Below are 15,891 nucleotides of genomic sequence, written 5' to 3'. Positions count from 1 at the left end.
TATCTTATGCATGTGTTTCTACTCAGTTTTAAAGGTTTAAAAGTTTTTTCCATGTTTTGGAGTTTTAAAAAGCTTTTCAGGAAACTTGGGACTTTGGAATGCATTTTGGAGCAAAAGTACATTTTTGGATAAATTCAGGCCATCAGAAGTTTGGCAACCAAAGAAGACCTTCTCACCGTCTGATACTTCCCAAATTTGGAGAAATTATAGATGAGACAACCAGCTTTCCAACACACTTGAAATAAAAGCAATCCAACGGTTAGATCTCAAGATATCATCAATGCACTGAAGGCCAATCAACACAAGCCCAGTCAAGCACAAGTGCTTTCACCCGCGGCCAGCCTTCTTCCCACCGCGGCTCAGGAGGTTTCACCCCCGGTGGACCTATGTCCGAATGTCAGGAGCTTAACTAAGGCCCAAAACACTTCCTGCACCCATTTTACAAGCCCTAGACTTGGAGAAACACTATAAATACTCATTTTTAGGTCTTTTGTAAGAGAGCCTCTTTCTTCTCTTTGAGAGAGAACTCATTCATAGTTTTAGGTTTTATTTTAATGCATTTGTAGAAGCTCTCCATCGCCATTCTGTCTTCAATAAGAGAAGTTTTTCTGCAACTTTGTTTCTTTTACTTTTCTTCTTCTTAGTTTTAAAACGATGATGATGTCTACCTTAGCCATGTCTGAGTAGTCACCTAGTTGGGTGAAAGGGTAATCCAAGGGGACCCCATGTTCGAATAACATCTAGGTTTTTAGAAAAAAGGATTTCGATTTTTAACATGATTCTGGATTCATCACCCAGAATCCTATCCTAGGTTTAATCCAAGCCACGAGAGTGTTGTATCTGGGTTGCCTGAACCAGATCTTATGGATGTTTCCGTCGTAAGAGACGAAAGCTACCTACGGAGGATACGTAAGCAGAGATGGATTCCGATCTACAAAGCATGATCTTGTTCTGGCATGAGAGCGAGAGTTAATTGCCATGAACAAGTGATTAGATGATTAGGGTGACGAGAGTTGGCTAATCTTACATGTGTCTATCCTAGTTTCAGAGTCATAGAAAATCCTTGCCTAAATTCCTTGTGTTTTAGAACATGAACCCTAAAGATGAACCTTGAATCCAGCGCTTTTTACTTACTGTTTTTCAACCGATTTTTACTTAAAGCTTTTTTTAATTCTCTTCATAATTATATTTAGTGACAAACCAAAACCCCTTTTTATTAGATTAGGTTTACGATTGTTTTTAGCATCAGTTAGGAGTCCTCAACACACAGATCTCTGTGGTTTCGATCCCTAAGTACTACTGCGTTTGCTGTGCACTTGCAGCTTGTCTAGGATAAAACTTGTGTTGGCCACTGCACTCACATCAAGTTTTTAGCGGCGTTGTCGGGGATCTGTCGCTGTTGACTTGACTTCTTAGTCTAATTTCAATCCTAAACCTCAAGATTTTCGAGTTCTGCTGGAGATTTTTTAACTCCTCTTTTTATCTTTGCTTTCTTTGCTCACAGGTGCATGAAAACTAGGAGAGATCCTAACAAAATTGTATTGCCCTTAGACGAGATTGACAAACACGAAAGAGCACTTAGGAAACTCAGACGAAGAATGCTCAAGATGGCCAATCCTAATGCCCATCGGGAAAATCTTTTAAACTGTGATCAGGAGGATCACATTGGAGATTATGACCGTGATTCAGTTCATGGTGACGACCTAGATGCTGCTCATGAAGAAGATGGACAGTCACAACTCGATGAAGAGGGAAACGAAGTCCCTTTAAATCCTGCTCAAATCACTGAAAATCAAAGGAGACAAGACCAAGCCGATGTTGAAGGAAGAAGGAATGATGATAACATTGTTCCACCAGTTGTTAGAGAAGCCAATCGACCAATACAACTTGCCAATCCTGCGAGAAGACAGTCTCGGAATAGACTCATTGCCGATTTTGATGCACCTCACCAACACTTTCAAAATCGATCAGCTATCCAAATCCCTGTTCCAAGAGATAATCATGAGATAAAACCTCAGATAGTCTCTTTGGTGAAGCAGAACCAATTCCATGGAATCTCTACTGAGCATTCAATGGACCACATTGATCTTTTTGAAGAAATCTCTGGAATGGTGAGAACAACTCCAGAAACTGTGAACTATGTGAAGTGTAAGCTTTTTCCTTTCTCTCTAAGTGATAAAGCTTTTAGATGGTTGAAATCTATGCCATCTGGTTCTATTACTTCATGGGAAGAATGCAAGTCAGCTTTCCTGAACTACTTCTACACCAAGTCAAGATCGAACCAGCTGAGGAACAAGATACAAAGTTTCCACCAAGGCCCAATATAATCATTATATGAAGCCTGGGAGCGATTCAAGGAGTATGAGAGAGACTGCCCTCATCATGGTTTCTCTGGAGCAAACCTGCTAAGCACCTTCTACAGAGGACTTCAGCAGAAGTATCAACTTTCTCTTGACACTGCCAGCAATGGAGATTTCAGTTCAAAAACCATACCACAAGGGAGAGCACTCATCGAAAATCTGGCTGTAGCTAACTGCAACAACAACCCTGAGTATGACAGATCAAAGAAGACTATCACTAGTCATGAATCAAGGGAAATTGCTGAGCTAAAAAGCATGGTAAGTCAACTTCTTAAGTCTCAAAATAATAATATACATGCTTGTGATATTGCTGTAGGAAGTGAAGAAGATGGAAGATATGAAGAAGATGGCATGTACCGAGAGGAAGAAATCAATTCTATGGGAGCCCAGGCAGATCATAATCGATTTAGTCCAGCTTTGAACAACAAATTTAGGAACTCTGGTGCCAACTTCAACAATCTCTCATACAGAAATCAAGGAGCCGAAAATCAGCCCTATCCACAGCAACAAAGGAGTTTTCAAAACAAGTTTCAAGGTGGAAACTATGGAGGAGGAAACTTCCAACAAAGACCAGCATTCAATCCTCAACAAGCACAGACCAGCTCATTAGAAGCAACCCTTTCCCAGCTAAGTAATTAGGTCCAATCGCTTGTACAAACTATGATGCAGACTACTCAAGGCAATGAGAAGTCATTCAGGGAAATGGGGGTGAAGATCGATTGTATCTACAGTGATTTGAATGGGAAGTTCGAATCTCTTGCGACCCTTGTCAAGAAGTTGGAACATCAGATAGGTCAAACTGCAGATTCAATGAAGAGACAACCAGGAGTTTTACCAGGAAGAGTAGAAGATAACCCAAAGAAATTCTGCAATGCTATGACAGCAGTTTTGGAGGAAGAACCTGTCGCAGAGCCTAAGGGGAGATTGACACCTGAACCTCTCATAAAGGACTCTGAAACCGAGAATGTGAGAAGCCGAGTCATTCCAGTTAAGGTACCCAAACGCTTGCCTGACCAAAGACTCAAAAAGTCTAAGGATCCAGGGCGTTTCTCATTCACTTGTTCAATCTTTGGAATTGAATTTTCAGATTGTTTATGTGATTCTGATGCTAATGTGAATTTCATGTCAAAATCTATTGCTGAGAAACTTGGTATAGGTACATTTTTCCCCTCTCTAGTAAGAATAATCTTTGGTGATTCATCTCAAAAGATAACCGAAGGAATGATTCAGGATTTGCCACTGATATTTGGAAACAAAACAATTCCAGCTGATTTTCAAGTCTTGGAGATGGACAAGGACAAAGACAGACCTTTGATATTTGGTCGCCCATTCTTAGCTACTGTAGGTGCTGTTATTGACCATGCAAATCGCTGTTTAGTTTTCTTAAATGTGGACAGGAGAAAGTTCTATAAGACCACACCAGACCCAGCCCCAAATCAAAATGACAAGGACAAGGAGAAGGTGTTGGAGGACAAGAAAGAACTAAAAGCACTTGCATCTAGGCAATTTGGGAACATCAAGATAGTGGTGCCACCAGACATCAGCAAGGAAAAGGAAAAAAATCTTGAAGAAATTGTTGAGAAGACAAAATATGTCCTCAAGGATGCAAAAATCCTAAAGAAAGGAAAAGAGATTGTGATTCAAGATAAAGGAAATCCAAAGTTCAGGCTAAGAAGGACCACAAGGACTCTTAATTCAAAGAGTCATGTCTCTTCTTCTCAATCTTAATTCTGCCAAGAGTCTAGTTAAAAGACTTTAAACAAAAGCGCTTAATGGGAGGCAACCCATTTGGTATGATTTTCTTTTCTTTTTATTTCTTTTCTATTTGATTTCTTTTCTTTTTATGCATTTCAGGCTTTCATAAAACCCAGAAAAACCAAAAACATTCAAAAAACCAGAAAATACAAAAAAACAGGAGGAGAAAGCAGGAAAACGGGAGAAACCGGGAACTCCCGTAAGCATTAGCCGCGGCTGCGATCAATCCAGCCACGGCCGACCTACCGTTTACCGCGGCCTGCGCACTTCAGCCGCGGCCCGACTCGAGTTTACCGCAGGCGCGCGCACCTGGCCCGCGGCCGGCCCTGTTTCAGCTCCCAGGCGAGTTTTCCCTGTTTCCCGTAAACCGGAACTTCAATTCCCCGTTTTATTACGGGATTTAACCGGGAAGTTCCCGAAGCATAATTTCCATGTTTACACGCCAGGTAAATCTTCTAAACTTTTAAAAATATAATTTTTCTTAGGAAAAACACCTTTGTAAAAGAAAAAGAGGATTCAAAAGATCAAAAAGGTCTTTTCTCTTCATCTTCCCCAACAAGCTTGGAGATATAGAGAAAAAGATAGATTTCAAACTTGACAAATCCTTTCCAAATTTTCGAACATACCTCACTCCTTTTCAAAGGAGATTTCAAATCTATCATCACATAACACTTTCATCAAGGTATGAGCTCAAATATCTCACTTTTTCTTAAGAACTCAGATCTAGGGTTTTCTTAGAATGAATAGAAATTCACCTTAGGATGATTGAAAACTGTCTTTGGACTTAAGGCTAGACTACTGGGTAGTTTAATTGCATGATTGAACACTTAGACCATAGAGATTTGAAATTTTTGAAAATCTAAGATTTGAACTTTGAGAAAATCGAAATTTGGAGATCTGTTTGGTTTAGCTTTGCAAATCTGGATTGTTTGGTTCTTGTTGATAGAAAACTATATTAGATTACATGTGAGTGAGCATAAAACATCATCCTGATTTATAATCTCATGTGTTGAACATCAGTATATCGAACTTGACCAGAAATTCTCAGATTTTGTAATGTTTGATGCACTTACAGCTTGTTTGTCATGATAATGTGTTTGTGATATCTCTATAAACACCTTGTTCATAAAAATCGATACCAAAGCAGCTTGATTTATCCTTTGTCTCGAGAATCTTGTTTTTGCAGGTCATGGATCTTTCTCAGGTTCGACTGATTTGAACCAAGAAGAACCCTCATGCAAAAAAGCGCCATTCGCAGGAGACGTATGATGCATTGAACGAGACACAACTGAGTGAAGATGAGCCTCTATCCACCTTCATTACCGCGCAAAGAAGAATCTTTTCAGGAAAGATTGAGCAGACCTCCACTCAGATATCTTTCCTAAGAAGAGTCAAGCCTTCCTCTAAGCCGAAAGTGAAGTTTGTTGGCAAAGCCATAGACCCAGACATCGATTACTTGGCACAGCTTGAGAAGCTGAAGATCAAGCCAACTCCAACAATTGACTACTCCACTCTTGAGATGCTTGGAATCAGAGAAGATGTGATATGGTATCTTGATAGGCGTGGAATGAGATCATTCATGGAGCAGAACTCTCAGACCTATGAGAACCACACCAAGGAGTTCCTTGCATCAGCGACTTTGAGCTACAAGAAGAGAGCTACTCCTAGAGCTCTAGATGGCACACTCTCCTTCTCTATTGGAGGTCATATGTGATGCTTTGAAGTTGCCTTATTCTGATGAGATTGCATTGGAGAAGGATCCAGATGAGGATCTTTGGAAGCTGATGGGTTATGGAGTTTATGACAAAGGAAGGTATAAGGCATCATTACTCTCTCATCCTGCTGTTCGCTATGTTCATAAGCTACTAGCACACACTGTGTTTTCACGAGCCAATCAAGCGAATGTCCTTAAGCCATAGTTGGTGACACTACAGCTACCATTCGCAGATCACCCCAGATTTTCCTTGCTTTGCTTGCATCATTGCAAGGAACCTAGTGAAAGTTAAGCATGAGATGCTTACATCTGATTGTCAGGACTACTCACCAGCTTTTGGGAGGATCATTACTTCGCTTATGATAGCAGAAGGAGTTGATATTCAGCTGAGACACCTCTTAGAGAGGTTTGGTTTGATCTTTCTCAGTTTTCTAGAGACAGGACTACACCAGGGCCAAGATGGATCCAATTGGATTTGCTTACAAGTTCTCCACCAGTTCCACCGAGTACAGGGTACTACTACCATCGGATTCAATGCCCCGTCTCCGAGATGTTTCAGACCCAGGATGGAAACCAGAGACCAGCGACTTCCTACCATTTTTGCCACTCTTACCTCTGACCATGAAGCAATTCCTGGCTGCAAAAGTGATGTGATCCTCCCAAAGATCGGCACAAAGAGGCTTGAAAGAGAGATAAAATAGAAACAGAAGGTGCGGAATAGACTTCTGTTCTGAGATATAAATCGATAAAGATGTTGCTAAGCAACAAATTCGACCACAAAAGAGAGATAAGAGAGGATAAAGATGTTGCACAAAGCAACGAGTCACTCTCTGAGATAGATGAGAAATGATAAAGATGTTGCACAAGACAACGAATCACTCTCAAAAGACAAAGAGAAGTTTTCTCACAGTTTTGATAAGAGAAAGAGTTTTGTTAAAAAGAGTTTGATTAATTTTTTGGTGATCCAATCCAGGATGAATAATCCTGAGATCTTACATGAGTTTATATAGGAAATAAGATGTAGAAAACAAAGCAATTTCGTAACTAGGCAAGAGACTAGCCAAAACATTAACTTCAGAGTTGAATAACTCTTGATCTACTTTGAATCTTGACTAACTCTTGAACTTCTTCTTCACTTGATTTGTCTCTTGATATCTTTGGACGAATTCCTTGATGGGTTAATACAATTATGCTCTTTGGGCTTTGTAGAAAATCCTCCTGGATGCCAAACATAAGTTTGCAAACTTCCAAACCAATCAGGCCTAAAACACTTCAGGTATAGAACCAGAACGACCCATTTTGGAAAATAAAGAGTATCTTTGTGATCCGATGTCCATTTTTCCTCATCTTGGGCTTGCTGGAACCAGAAGAGATCCATTAAGATTCTCCAAGTGGCTCAGACGTGTAACTGGGCCTGAAGCAGATCCGTCGAATTGTAAAATTCATATCTTCCAAGTCTGAACTCCTTTTAAAATGATTCCAATTCTCTATGCTTCTGTGATGAATAACGATTCCAGGAAAATTACGTTCATAATTTGATTCCTTCTGTCTTGGTCGGAATCCTCCATTGAGCACGCGCAGGTCCAAATCGAGTAAGCTTGACTTTGTCTGGTTTGAAAACTGGATAACTCTTTCATCAAAACCCGGATTGAACCGATTCCACTTCGAGGAGTGCTCTAGATGAGGTGAAAACATAGTACAAGTGGCCTTTTGGCTATTCCAGTTGAGATCGGACCCCATTTGTGTTGAACAATGCAGATACGTCTTCTTGGGCGTCCTCAATATCATATCATCCCCTCCCTCTTGAAAAGGTTTTGTCCTCGAAACTGCATAACCTTGGGTTGGGAATTTTTGACATGAGACTGGTGGACTCTCCTTGATTAGCATAGAATAGATGACTCCCTGTTGTTGACTCTGAGTTAGATTTGCACCGCTTTGTGGGAAGTCTCCTAACTTGCCTTTTGTTCCTTCAAAATTGAAACCCTGCTCTGTTTTTCTTGGCCTCTCTGAGAGTGCATCAGCTGAATGAAATATTCCCCTTATACTGTGCTTCGTGGCTTCCTCATTCTTTGATTCATGTTTCAGCTGATCTTTGTAGATCTCCTTTTGTTTCTGCTCCTCAGCTTTAGTTTGCTCACTTAGTGAACTTGTCACCAATAGATCGCCCTTAACCGGTAACTCCACATCTTTCTCCAAAGATGGAACTGAATCAAAAACAACATTTTCTTCCCTGAAATCTATCTTCCCATTGGCTAGAAGAACACATGTTTTCTTGCTGGTGCATTTGTCGGCATAGTGCCCTTCCTCTAAACTCTTAAGACATCTCACAAAAAAGGTTGGTGATGTGGAAGCCAAAACCTTGCCTTTAGGGTTTTGAGTTTCTGTGAAAGTTTTAGTGAATACCTTTTGTTTGGCAATGGGCTGCTTCTCCACTTGTTGGTAAATCGGACTGGAAACTCCATAAGTCAATTGAGAAGATCTCCTTGGCTTCTGATGCTTTCTTTGTAGTTGATCAATCATCCGATGTAACGCTTCTCCTCGGGTTTTCAATATTTGCTCAAACCGAGCCGCCAATGCTTCCATCAGGAGTTTGTTATCGTTGCTGCTGCTGGTTTCATCTTGATGATCATCCAACTTTGATCTTCAGCAAAACACAAACAGATCAAGCTTCTATGTGTGCTCTGATACCAACTGATGTGATCCTCCCAAAGATCGGCACAAAGAGGCTTGAAAGAGAGATAAAATAGAAACAGAAGGTGCGGAATAGACTTCTGTTCTGAGATATAAATCGATAAAGATGTTGCTAAGCAACAAATTCGACCAAAAAGAGAGATAAGAGAGGATAAAGATGTTGCACAAAGCAACGAGTCACTCTCTGAGATAGATGAGAAATGATAAAGATGTTGCACAAGACAACGAATCACTCTCAAAAGACAAAGAGAAGTTTTCTCACAGTTTTGATAAGAGAAAGAGTTTTGATAAAAAGAGTTTGATTAATTTTTTTGTGATCCAATCCAGGATGAATAATCCTGAGATCTTACATGAGTTTATATAGGAAATAAGATGTAGAAAACAAAGCAATTTCGTAACTAGGCAAAAGACTAGTCAAAACATTAACTTCAGAGTTGAATAACTTTTGATCTACTTTGAATCTTGACTAACTCTTGAACTTCTTCTTCACTTGATTTGTCTCTTGATATCTTTGGACGAATTCCTTGATGGGTTAATACAATTATGCTCTTTGGGCTTTGTAGAAAGTCCTCCTGGATGCCAAACATAAGTTTGCAAACTTCCAAACCAATTAGGCCTAAAACACTTCAGGTATAGAACCAGAACGACCCATTTTGGAAAATAAAGAGTATCTTTGTGATCCGATGTCCATTTTTCCTGATCTTGGGCTTGTTGGAACCAGAAGAGATCTATTAAGATTCTCCAAGTGGTTTCATGTCGAAATTGTTTCGGAGGTAGGCTCGGGAGCACGATCTTTGGCTCAGACGTGTAACTGGGCCTGAAGCAGATCCGCTGAATTGTAAAATTCATATCTTCCAAGTCTGAACTCCTTTTAAAGTGTTCCACTTCTCTATGCTTCTGTGATGAATAACGATTCCAGGAAAATTACGTTCATAATTTGATTCCTTCTGTCTTGGTCGGAATCCTCCATTGAGCACGCGCAGGTCCAAATCGAGTAAGCTTGACTTTGTCTGGTTTGAAAACTGAATAACTCTTTCATCAAAACCCGGATTGAACCGATTCCACTTCGAGGAGTGCTCTAGATGAGGTGAAAACATAGTACAAGTGGCCTTTTGGCTGTTCCAGTTGAGATCGGACCCCATTTGTGTTGAACAATGCAGATGTCTTCTTGGGCGTCCTCAATATCATATCAAAAAGCCAAGAGAGAGGTAGCTGCAAACAGCAGGAGACTACAGCCTGCACCATCCACATTCAGAGCCCGTTCTTGTCATTTCAGAGCATCCACTAGGAGTGATGCAGACCTTGCAGCTTTGAAGAAGAAGGTTGATCAGCAAGAGAAGATCAACAGGCGCCTGAAGAGACTACTGAAAATCCACCGGTCTGATGACTCCTCATCTACAGAGACAGATGACGGCCATGAGACATAAGCGCCCATCCATCACCACATCATGCCCACGGTTCTATCACCATTTTCTTTTCTTTTATTTTAGACTCTTTTGCTTTTATTTCACCATCTTCTCACCAACTTTTTCACACTGGGGACAGTGTGATTTAAGTCTGGGAAGGATTTCTATCCGTACTAATCTATTTTTCTTTGTTTCTTATCTTTTTCTGCAATTTTTAAAATTTTCTATGCTTAATAAAAGACCATGAGTATTTTTCAGGAATGTTTGACACAAAACTATGATGAGTAAGACCCCATGTGCTTCTAGGCCTTTCATGCTACTTTCTTTTGTGGTTAGTACTAGACTAGACGGTAGATAGAGTACTTGCACTATGAACTCCCACCAGAGGATTTCTATTCATGGAGATTTGTCCTGACAGAATAGACTAGCTCATTTTACTTGAACATAATCTTGACATCTAATTTTCTCATCATTGGTTTTAGCAGGCATCATGATATACATCTAGGACATTTTTACATCATTATTACCACTCTTTGTTGTCCGAGATGGCCAGTTCATCTTTAGCTGGTACCACACCCTTTACCCAAACCTTTATGTTTAAACCTCATGCATTTTATCTTTAGTTTATTTCGACAGATATGTGCAAAAACGATGGAGAGAGAGGAGCAACATAGTTTTCAGTCACTCAAGAGAAGGACTAAAGAAATTTGGGAAAGTGGAGCGTCAAGAATATATCAAAGCTCAATGGTGCCTCAAAAATCTTGAACTTAAAGGTCAATTTCATGCTTCCTAAGACTCTATGTCAAAAGGCAGTTTCCCCTTCAAAAAAAAATAAAAAATCGAAAAAGGAGAAAAACAATGAAAGGAAAGGAAACTAAAAGCCTAAAGAGTCTAGGATGGCCGAAATTATTTGAAGCAAAGGCTATAAGTATTCATTTGTGAGCATTGGTTTTAAAACATGGACAAAAATCTAAGTCTGGGGGAGTTATGAGGAGAAACTGAAGAAGGGAGATCAAGAATCCTAAAGCAAGAAGAATGTGGCTGGAAACTGTGGATATCAACAGCTCCATCCTCTCTTGCTGTTTTGCATAATATCTTGTCTCTCCAGAATAGGTAACCCTAAAAACTAAAAGCCTCACCTTCAAAACAGCAATTTTGAATACCTAGCCTTGATTGCCTTGCTAAACTCCTTTTGATGAGAACCACTGGAACTTATAAATGAATGTTAAGAGCTAGTTGACTGGAGGATAAGTTTAAGTGTGTAGACTTTTGCATGACGGATCAACGGACTAGTTATGTTTGTGCTTTGGTGAGAAATTTCTAGACTATCCTTGATTTGAGCATAATGACTAACTATAGTTTAGAAGCATGGCCTCTGAGATTTTGTTAGTTCCTGCGATTTTCAAACCTCTTTTCCAGGTTTAGATCTTTGGTTTTGTTTGAGGACAAACAAAGGTTTAAGTCTGGGGGAGTTGATAACACCTGATTTTGACCACTTTTATGGATCACTTTCAATATCTTATGCAGATGTTTTTACTCAGTTTTCAAGTTTTTATAAGTTTTTACCATGTTTTGGAGTTTTAAAAAGCTTTTCAGGAAACTTGGGACTTTGGAGTGCATTTTGAAGCAAAAGTACATTTTTGGATAAATTCAGGCCGTCAGAACTTTGGCAACCAAAGAAGACCTTCTCACCGTCTGACCATCCCCAAATTTGGAGACATTACATAGGAGACAACCAGCTTTCCAACAAACTTAGAATCAAAGCAATCCAATGGTTAGATCTCAAGATATCATCAATGCACTGAAGGCTGATCAACACAAGCCCAGTCAAGCACAAGTGCTTTCTCCCGCGGCCAGCCTTCTTCCCACCGCGGCTCAGGAGGTTTCACCCCCGGTGGACCTATGTCCGAACGTCAGGAGCCCAACTAAGGCCCAAAACACTTCCTGCACCCATTTTACAAGCCCTAGACTTGGAGAAACACTATAAATACTCATTTTTAGGTCTTTTGTAAGAGAGCCTATTTCTTCTCTTTGAGAGAGAACTCATTCATAGTTTTAGGTTTTATTTTTATGCATTTGTAGAAGCTCTCCATCGCCATTCTGTCTTCAATAAGAGAAGTTTTTCTGCAACTTTGTTTCTTTTACTTTTCTTCTTCTTAGTTTTAAAACGATGATGATGTCTACCTATGCCATGTCTGAGTAGTCACCTAGTTGGGTGAAAGGGTAATCCAAAGGGACCCCATGTTCGAATCACATCTAGGTTTTAGAAAAAATGATTTCGATTTTTAACATGATTCTCCCATTCATCCAATTCTCAAAGCGGTAATTCTGGATTGATCACCTAGAATCCGATCCTAGATTTAACCCGAGCCATGAGAGTGTTGTATCTTGGTTGCCTGAACCGGATCTTATGGACGTCCCCGTTGTAGGAGATGAAAGCTACCTACGGAGGATACATAAGCAAAGATGGATTCCGATCTACAAAGCATGATCTTGTTCTGGCATGAGAGCGAGAGTTAATTGCCATGAACAAGTGATTAGATGATTAGGGTGACGAGAGTTGGCTAATATTACATGTGTCTGTCCTTGTTTCAGAGTCATAGAAAATTCTTGCCTAAATTCCTTGTGTTTTAGAACATGAACCCTAAAGATGAACCTTGAACCCAGCGCTTTTTACTTTCTGTTTTTCAACCGATTTTTACTTAAAGCTCTTGTTAATTCTCTTCATAACTAGATTTAGTGACAAACCAAAACCCCTTTTTATTAGATTAGGTTTACGATTGTTTTTAGCATCAGTTAGGAGTCCTCAACACACAGATCTCTGTGGATTCGATCTCTAAGTACTACTGCGTTTGCTGTGCACTTGCAGCTTGTCTAGGGTAAAACTTGTGTTGCCCACTGCACTCACATCAATAAACAATGATCAAACAAAGCAAAATAAATAATGACAAGATGATGATGATATGTAAATGATGGAAACATGGAGCTCTAGACATGATAGTTGGCTAAGGTGCATTAGTGATCAATCAAGTTGCTAATGAAAATATGAGATATGATTTAAGCAACTTAGGATTCAAAGCAAGTTTTCATCTTTCCCAAGCATCAAAACACAAATCAGATTATTACTCATACCCAATAGTCATTAGAGACATAACAATAAGAGAGCATTAATAACCAATCCTAAAATGTCATTTATGCATATAACAAACATTCCCATCACATTAATGCATAAACCTCTACATTAGTTGGTTCAGGCATTTCATCAAACACCTTTTGGGTGGATGAAATGCCTAAGATATGGGTTAGAGAGATTATATAAAAGCCAGCATTAAGATCAGCTAAATAGAGAAATGAAAACATATATCTAGTGTTTGATGGGCTTGCGGGCCTAGGGTTATTTTTTAAAAAGTCCGTTGGTCCTCCAAAAATTTTAAATTTATAAAACCCAAGTGTCTGCAAGTGCACAGATGTACGTTGTAGGACTTAGGGTGTCGATCCACAGAGAGGATGTCTAATATGCGAGAAACAACAATCTGGGAAGTAAGCAAAGTCATAAACAAATAAAATATTTGAGGTTTTGGTTAAGAGTCCTAAAGTAAACCTAATCTAATATTCACAAGAAATAAAATGCATTCCAGGATGAATTGTTAAAAGAATATCTCAAGCATATCGACTCAAACTAAAGACTCTTAAACTCATAGGTGGCGACTTAGACTTCTGCGGTTTACTCTAATCGATGTATGATGACATTTCCAATTAGCTTCTGGGCGATTTATCTTCATCCGTTTCTGGGAATCTGCCTGGAACTAGAATAGACATATGTATGATTAACCAACTCTCGTCATCTTAATCAACTAATCACTTAGATCTAGCAATTAACTCTCGCTCTCATGCTAAACTTAAGATCATGTATTAGAAATTGAATTTGTCTGCTCACATCTTCTCTAGAGGTAGCTTTCCACTCCTATAGCGACTATGTTCTTCTAAAGCTAGGTACGGATGATCTGATACAGCACTCTCGTGGCTCTGACCGATCCTAGGCAAGTCTCATTGAGTTCTAAGTTCCATCATCAAGGAGCTGAGAGATTTGGCAAGAACTAAGTGTGGGGGAATACTTGTTGGTGAGTGGAAAAAGGAGAGATGAGTGGAAATAAAAGGAGAATGGTGAGAACTAGGGGATATAAAAAGAAAAGAAATCAGTCTTGGAGTTTTGAGTCAAAGAAAGTGAGTTCTAGTGTTTTGAAAAGAAAGAGTCTAGCCTCTAAGTCAAAAGAAAAGAAGCCAAAGAGCTCAAATATTTTAAAAAGAACGAAAAAGAGGTTAGAGGTTACAAAAGAAAGTGAAAAAGAGCTATGGAAAGTTTGAACTTCAAGACTTGTGTATGAAAAGGAAAAGAGAATCCCCTAGTGAGAGAAGAATGAGTGTGAAAAGTAAGCAAGTGAGGAAACTTTGAGTAGAGTGTGGGGTGGGAGGAGTCCTTGCCCTTGTATGCATAGGTTGCCTTTTACCTTTAGCATTCTGCCAAAGTTTGGTCATTCATAGAGAGATCCTTTTGCTGCATTGAACCCACTCAGGCATTGATGAGATCATTTTAGTCTCATAACCTCACCCTCGCCAAACTCTGTTTGTTTAAACAATGCATCATTTGATCCACTTGGTAAAAAGCTTAATGAATGTTAAAGAGTTGAGGAATAGGATAACTTGTGGAGATTACTGTTGAGTTGATACACCAAAGTATGGTTTTGCATTGCATATTGAGCATGAACTTGAATTCTCTTAGTGGTCACTTCTCTCAAAGGAAATATGAACTCTCATGCATTCAACCTCTCTCTCTCTCATTTGTTCTTGTTTGCTTGAAGACAAGCAAAGGACAAGTGTGGGGGAGCTGATATTCTCATATTTTTTCATGTTTAGGTTTGCATTTTTGTCCAAATATTGAGTCTCATGCATACATTTAGGTAGTTTAACATATATTTGTCTTTGCTTTTGTCTTTAGTTAGGAATTGCATTACGTCCTAGAGATTTTTGCACTTTTGGAGTTTTTACAGGTCATTTGGAGCTAATTGGGAGCAATTGGGACAAAAGCCAAGGAGAGACCATCACCTTATGTGCATCAGACTCGGACAAGTGTTATGGAGCCGACGATCCCTCAACTTGATCACCTGCGAAAGAGGACGTTCACCAGGATTCAGCCTCCGGAGTCTTCATAAAGAATCAAGAGCGTCGAGTCTAGTTTCCAGAACACTTTAGATCGTCTTATTTGCAGTTTTGAGCTCAAAGTTATGGCGATAAGAAGCAGTTCATGTCTCGGAGCGGATAGAGGACCAACGCAACGCGCATCAAAGAACCGGTGGAACGGAGCCCTTGCCGACGTCACCTGAACCCGAACCCTTCACCAAAGTTCGAGATATTTGAGTTGTCTTTCTAATTCAGTTAAACGCATGCCATTTGGAGCGATATCTTGGAAGTTACTATCCCCTCAATGCAAAGTGGTCCGAGAAGGCTTAGGTTGTGCGATACGGTACTGCGACTTGATTAACTCGCACACATGAATGTTCAACGCTCTGGAAACAAGTTGATACTTTAGAGATGAGTGTAAGGAGACTCGTAGAAAGGTAGAGACTTCCAGAATCAAATTTGAGTAAGTCCACAATGCTGTGCGAGATAGACCTGCGAGTTGGACATGAAGTGGAACCATGTAGCACATGTCTTCGCAAATTACACCGACTTGGGCATGCGACTTGGGCAGGGAAGTGACCATCTCGCACACATATTATCTCCATAATGCGTCCTGGTTGTGCCAGTTGAAGATAAGGAAGCCTGAGCAGCACAAACATTTGCTGTTTACACCTAGACAGGCATGCGGCTGAGGCTGAGGGATTTATGGCGCACAAGGCTGCTTCTATGGCTGTGCGACTTGGGCCTGCGACTTGGGATGCACCTGACCATGTCGCACACTTGAGAC

At 39.9% G+C, this 15,891-nt stretch overlaps 1 non-coding gene across 1 annotated transcript; it reads right to left on the bottom strand.

Moving 5' to 3' along the window:
- Positions 1-2,283: 2,283 nt before the first annotated feature.
- On the bottom strand, positions 2,284-2,389 carry LOC112085818. The gene has a single exon (XR_002899108.1). It is a non-coding gene; the product is annotated as a small nucleolar RNA R71 (small nucleolar RNA).
- Between the last annotated feature and the right edge of the window lie 13,502 nt (positions 2,390-15,891).

Source organism: Eutrema salsugineum, unplaced genomic scaffold, assembly GCF_000478725.1.
Source record: "Eutrema salsugineum unplaced genomic scaffold, Eutsalg1_0 scaffold_3, whole genome shotgun sequence".
Taxonomy (NCBI): Eukaryota; Viridiplantae; Streptophyta; class Magnoliopsida; order Brassicales; family Brassicaceae; genus Eutrema; species Eutrema salsugineum.
This window is presented reverse-complemented; position numbering and strand designations above follow the sequence as displayed.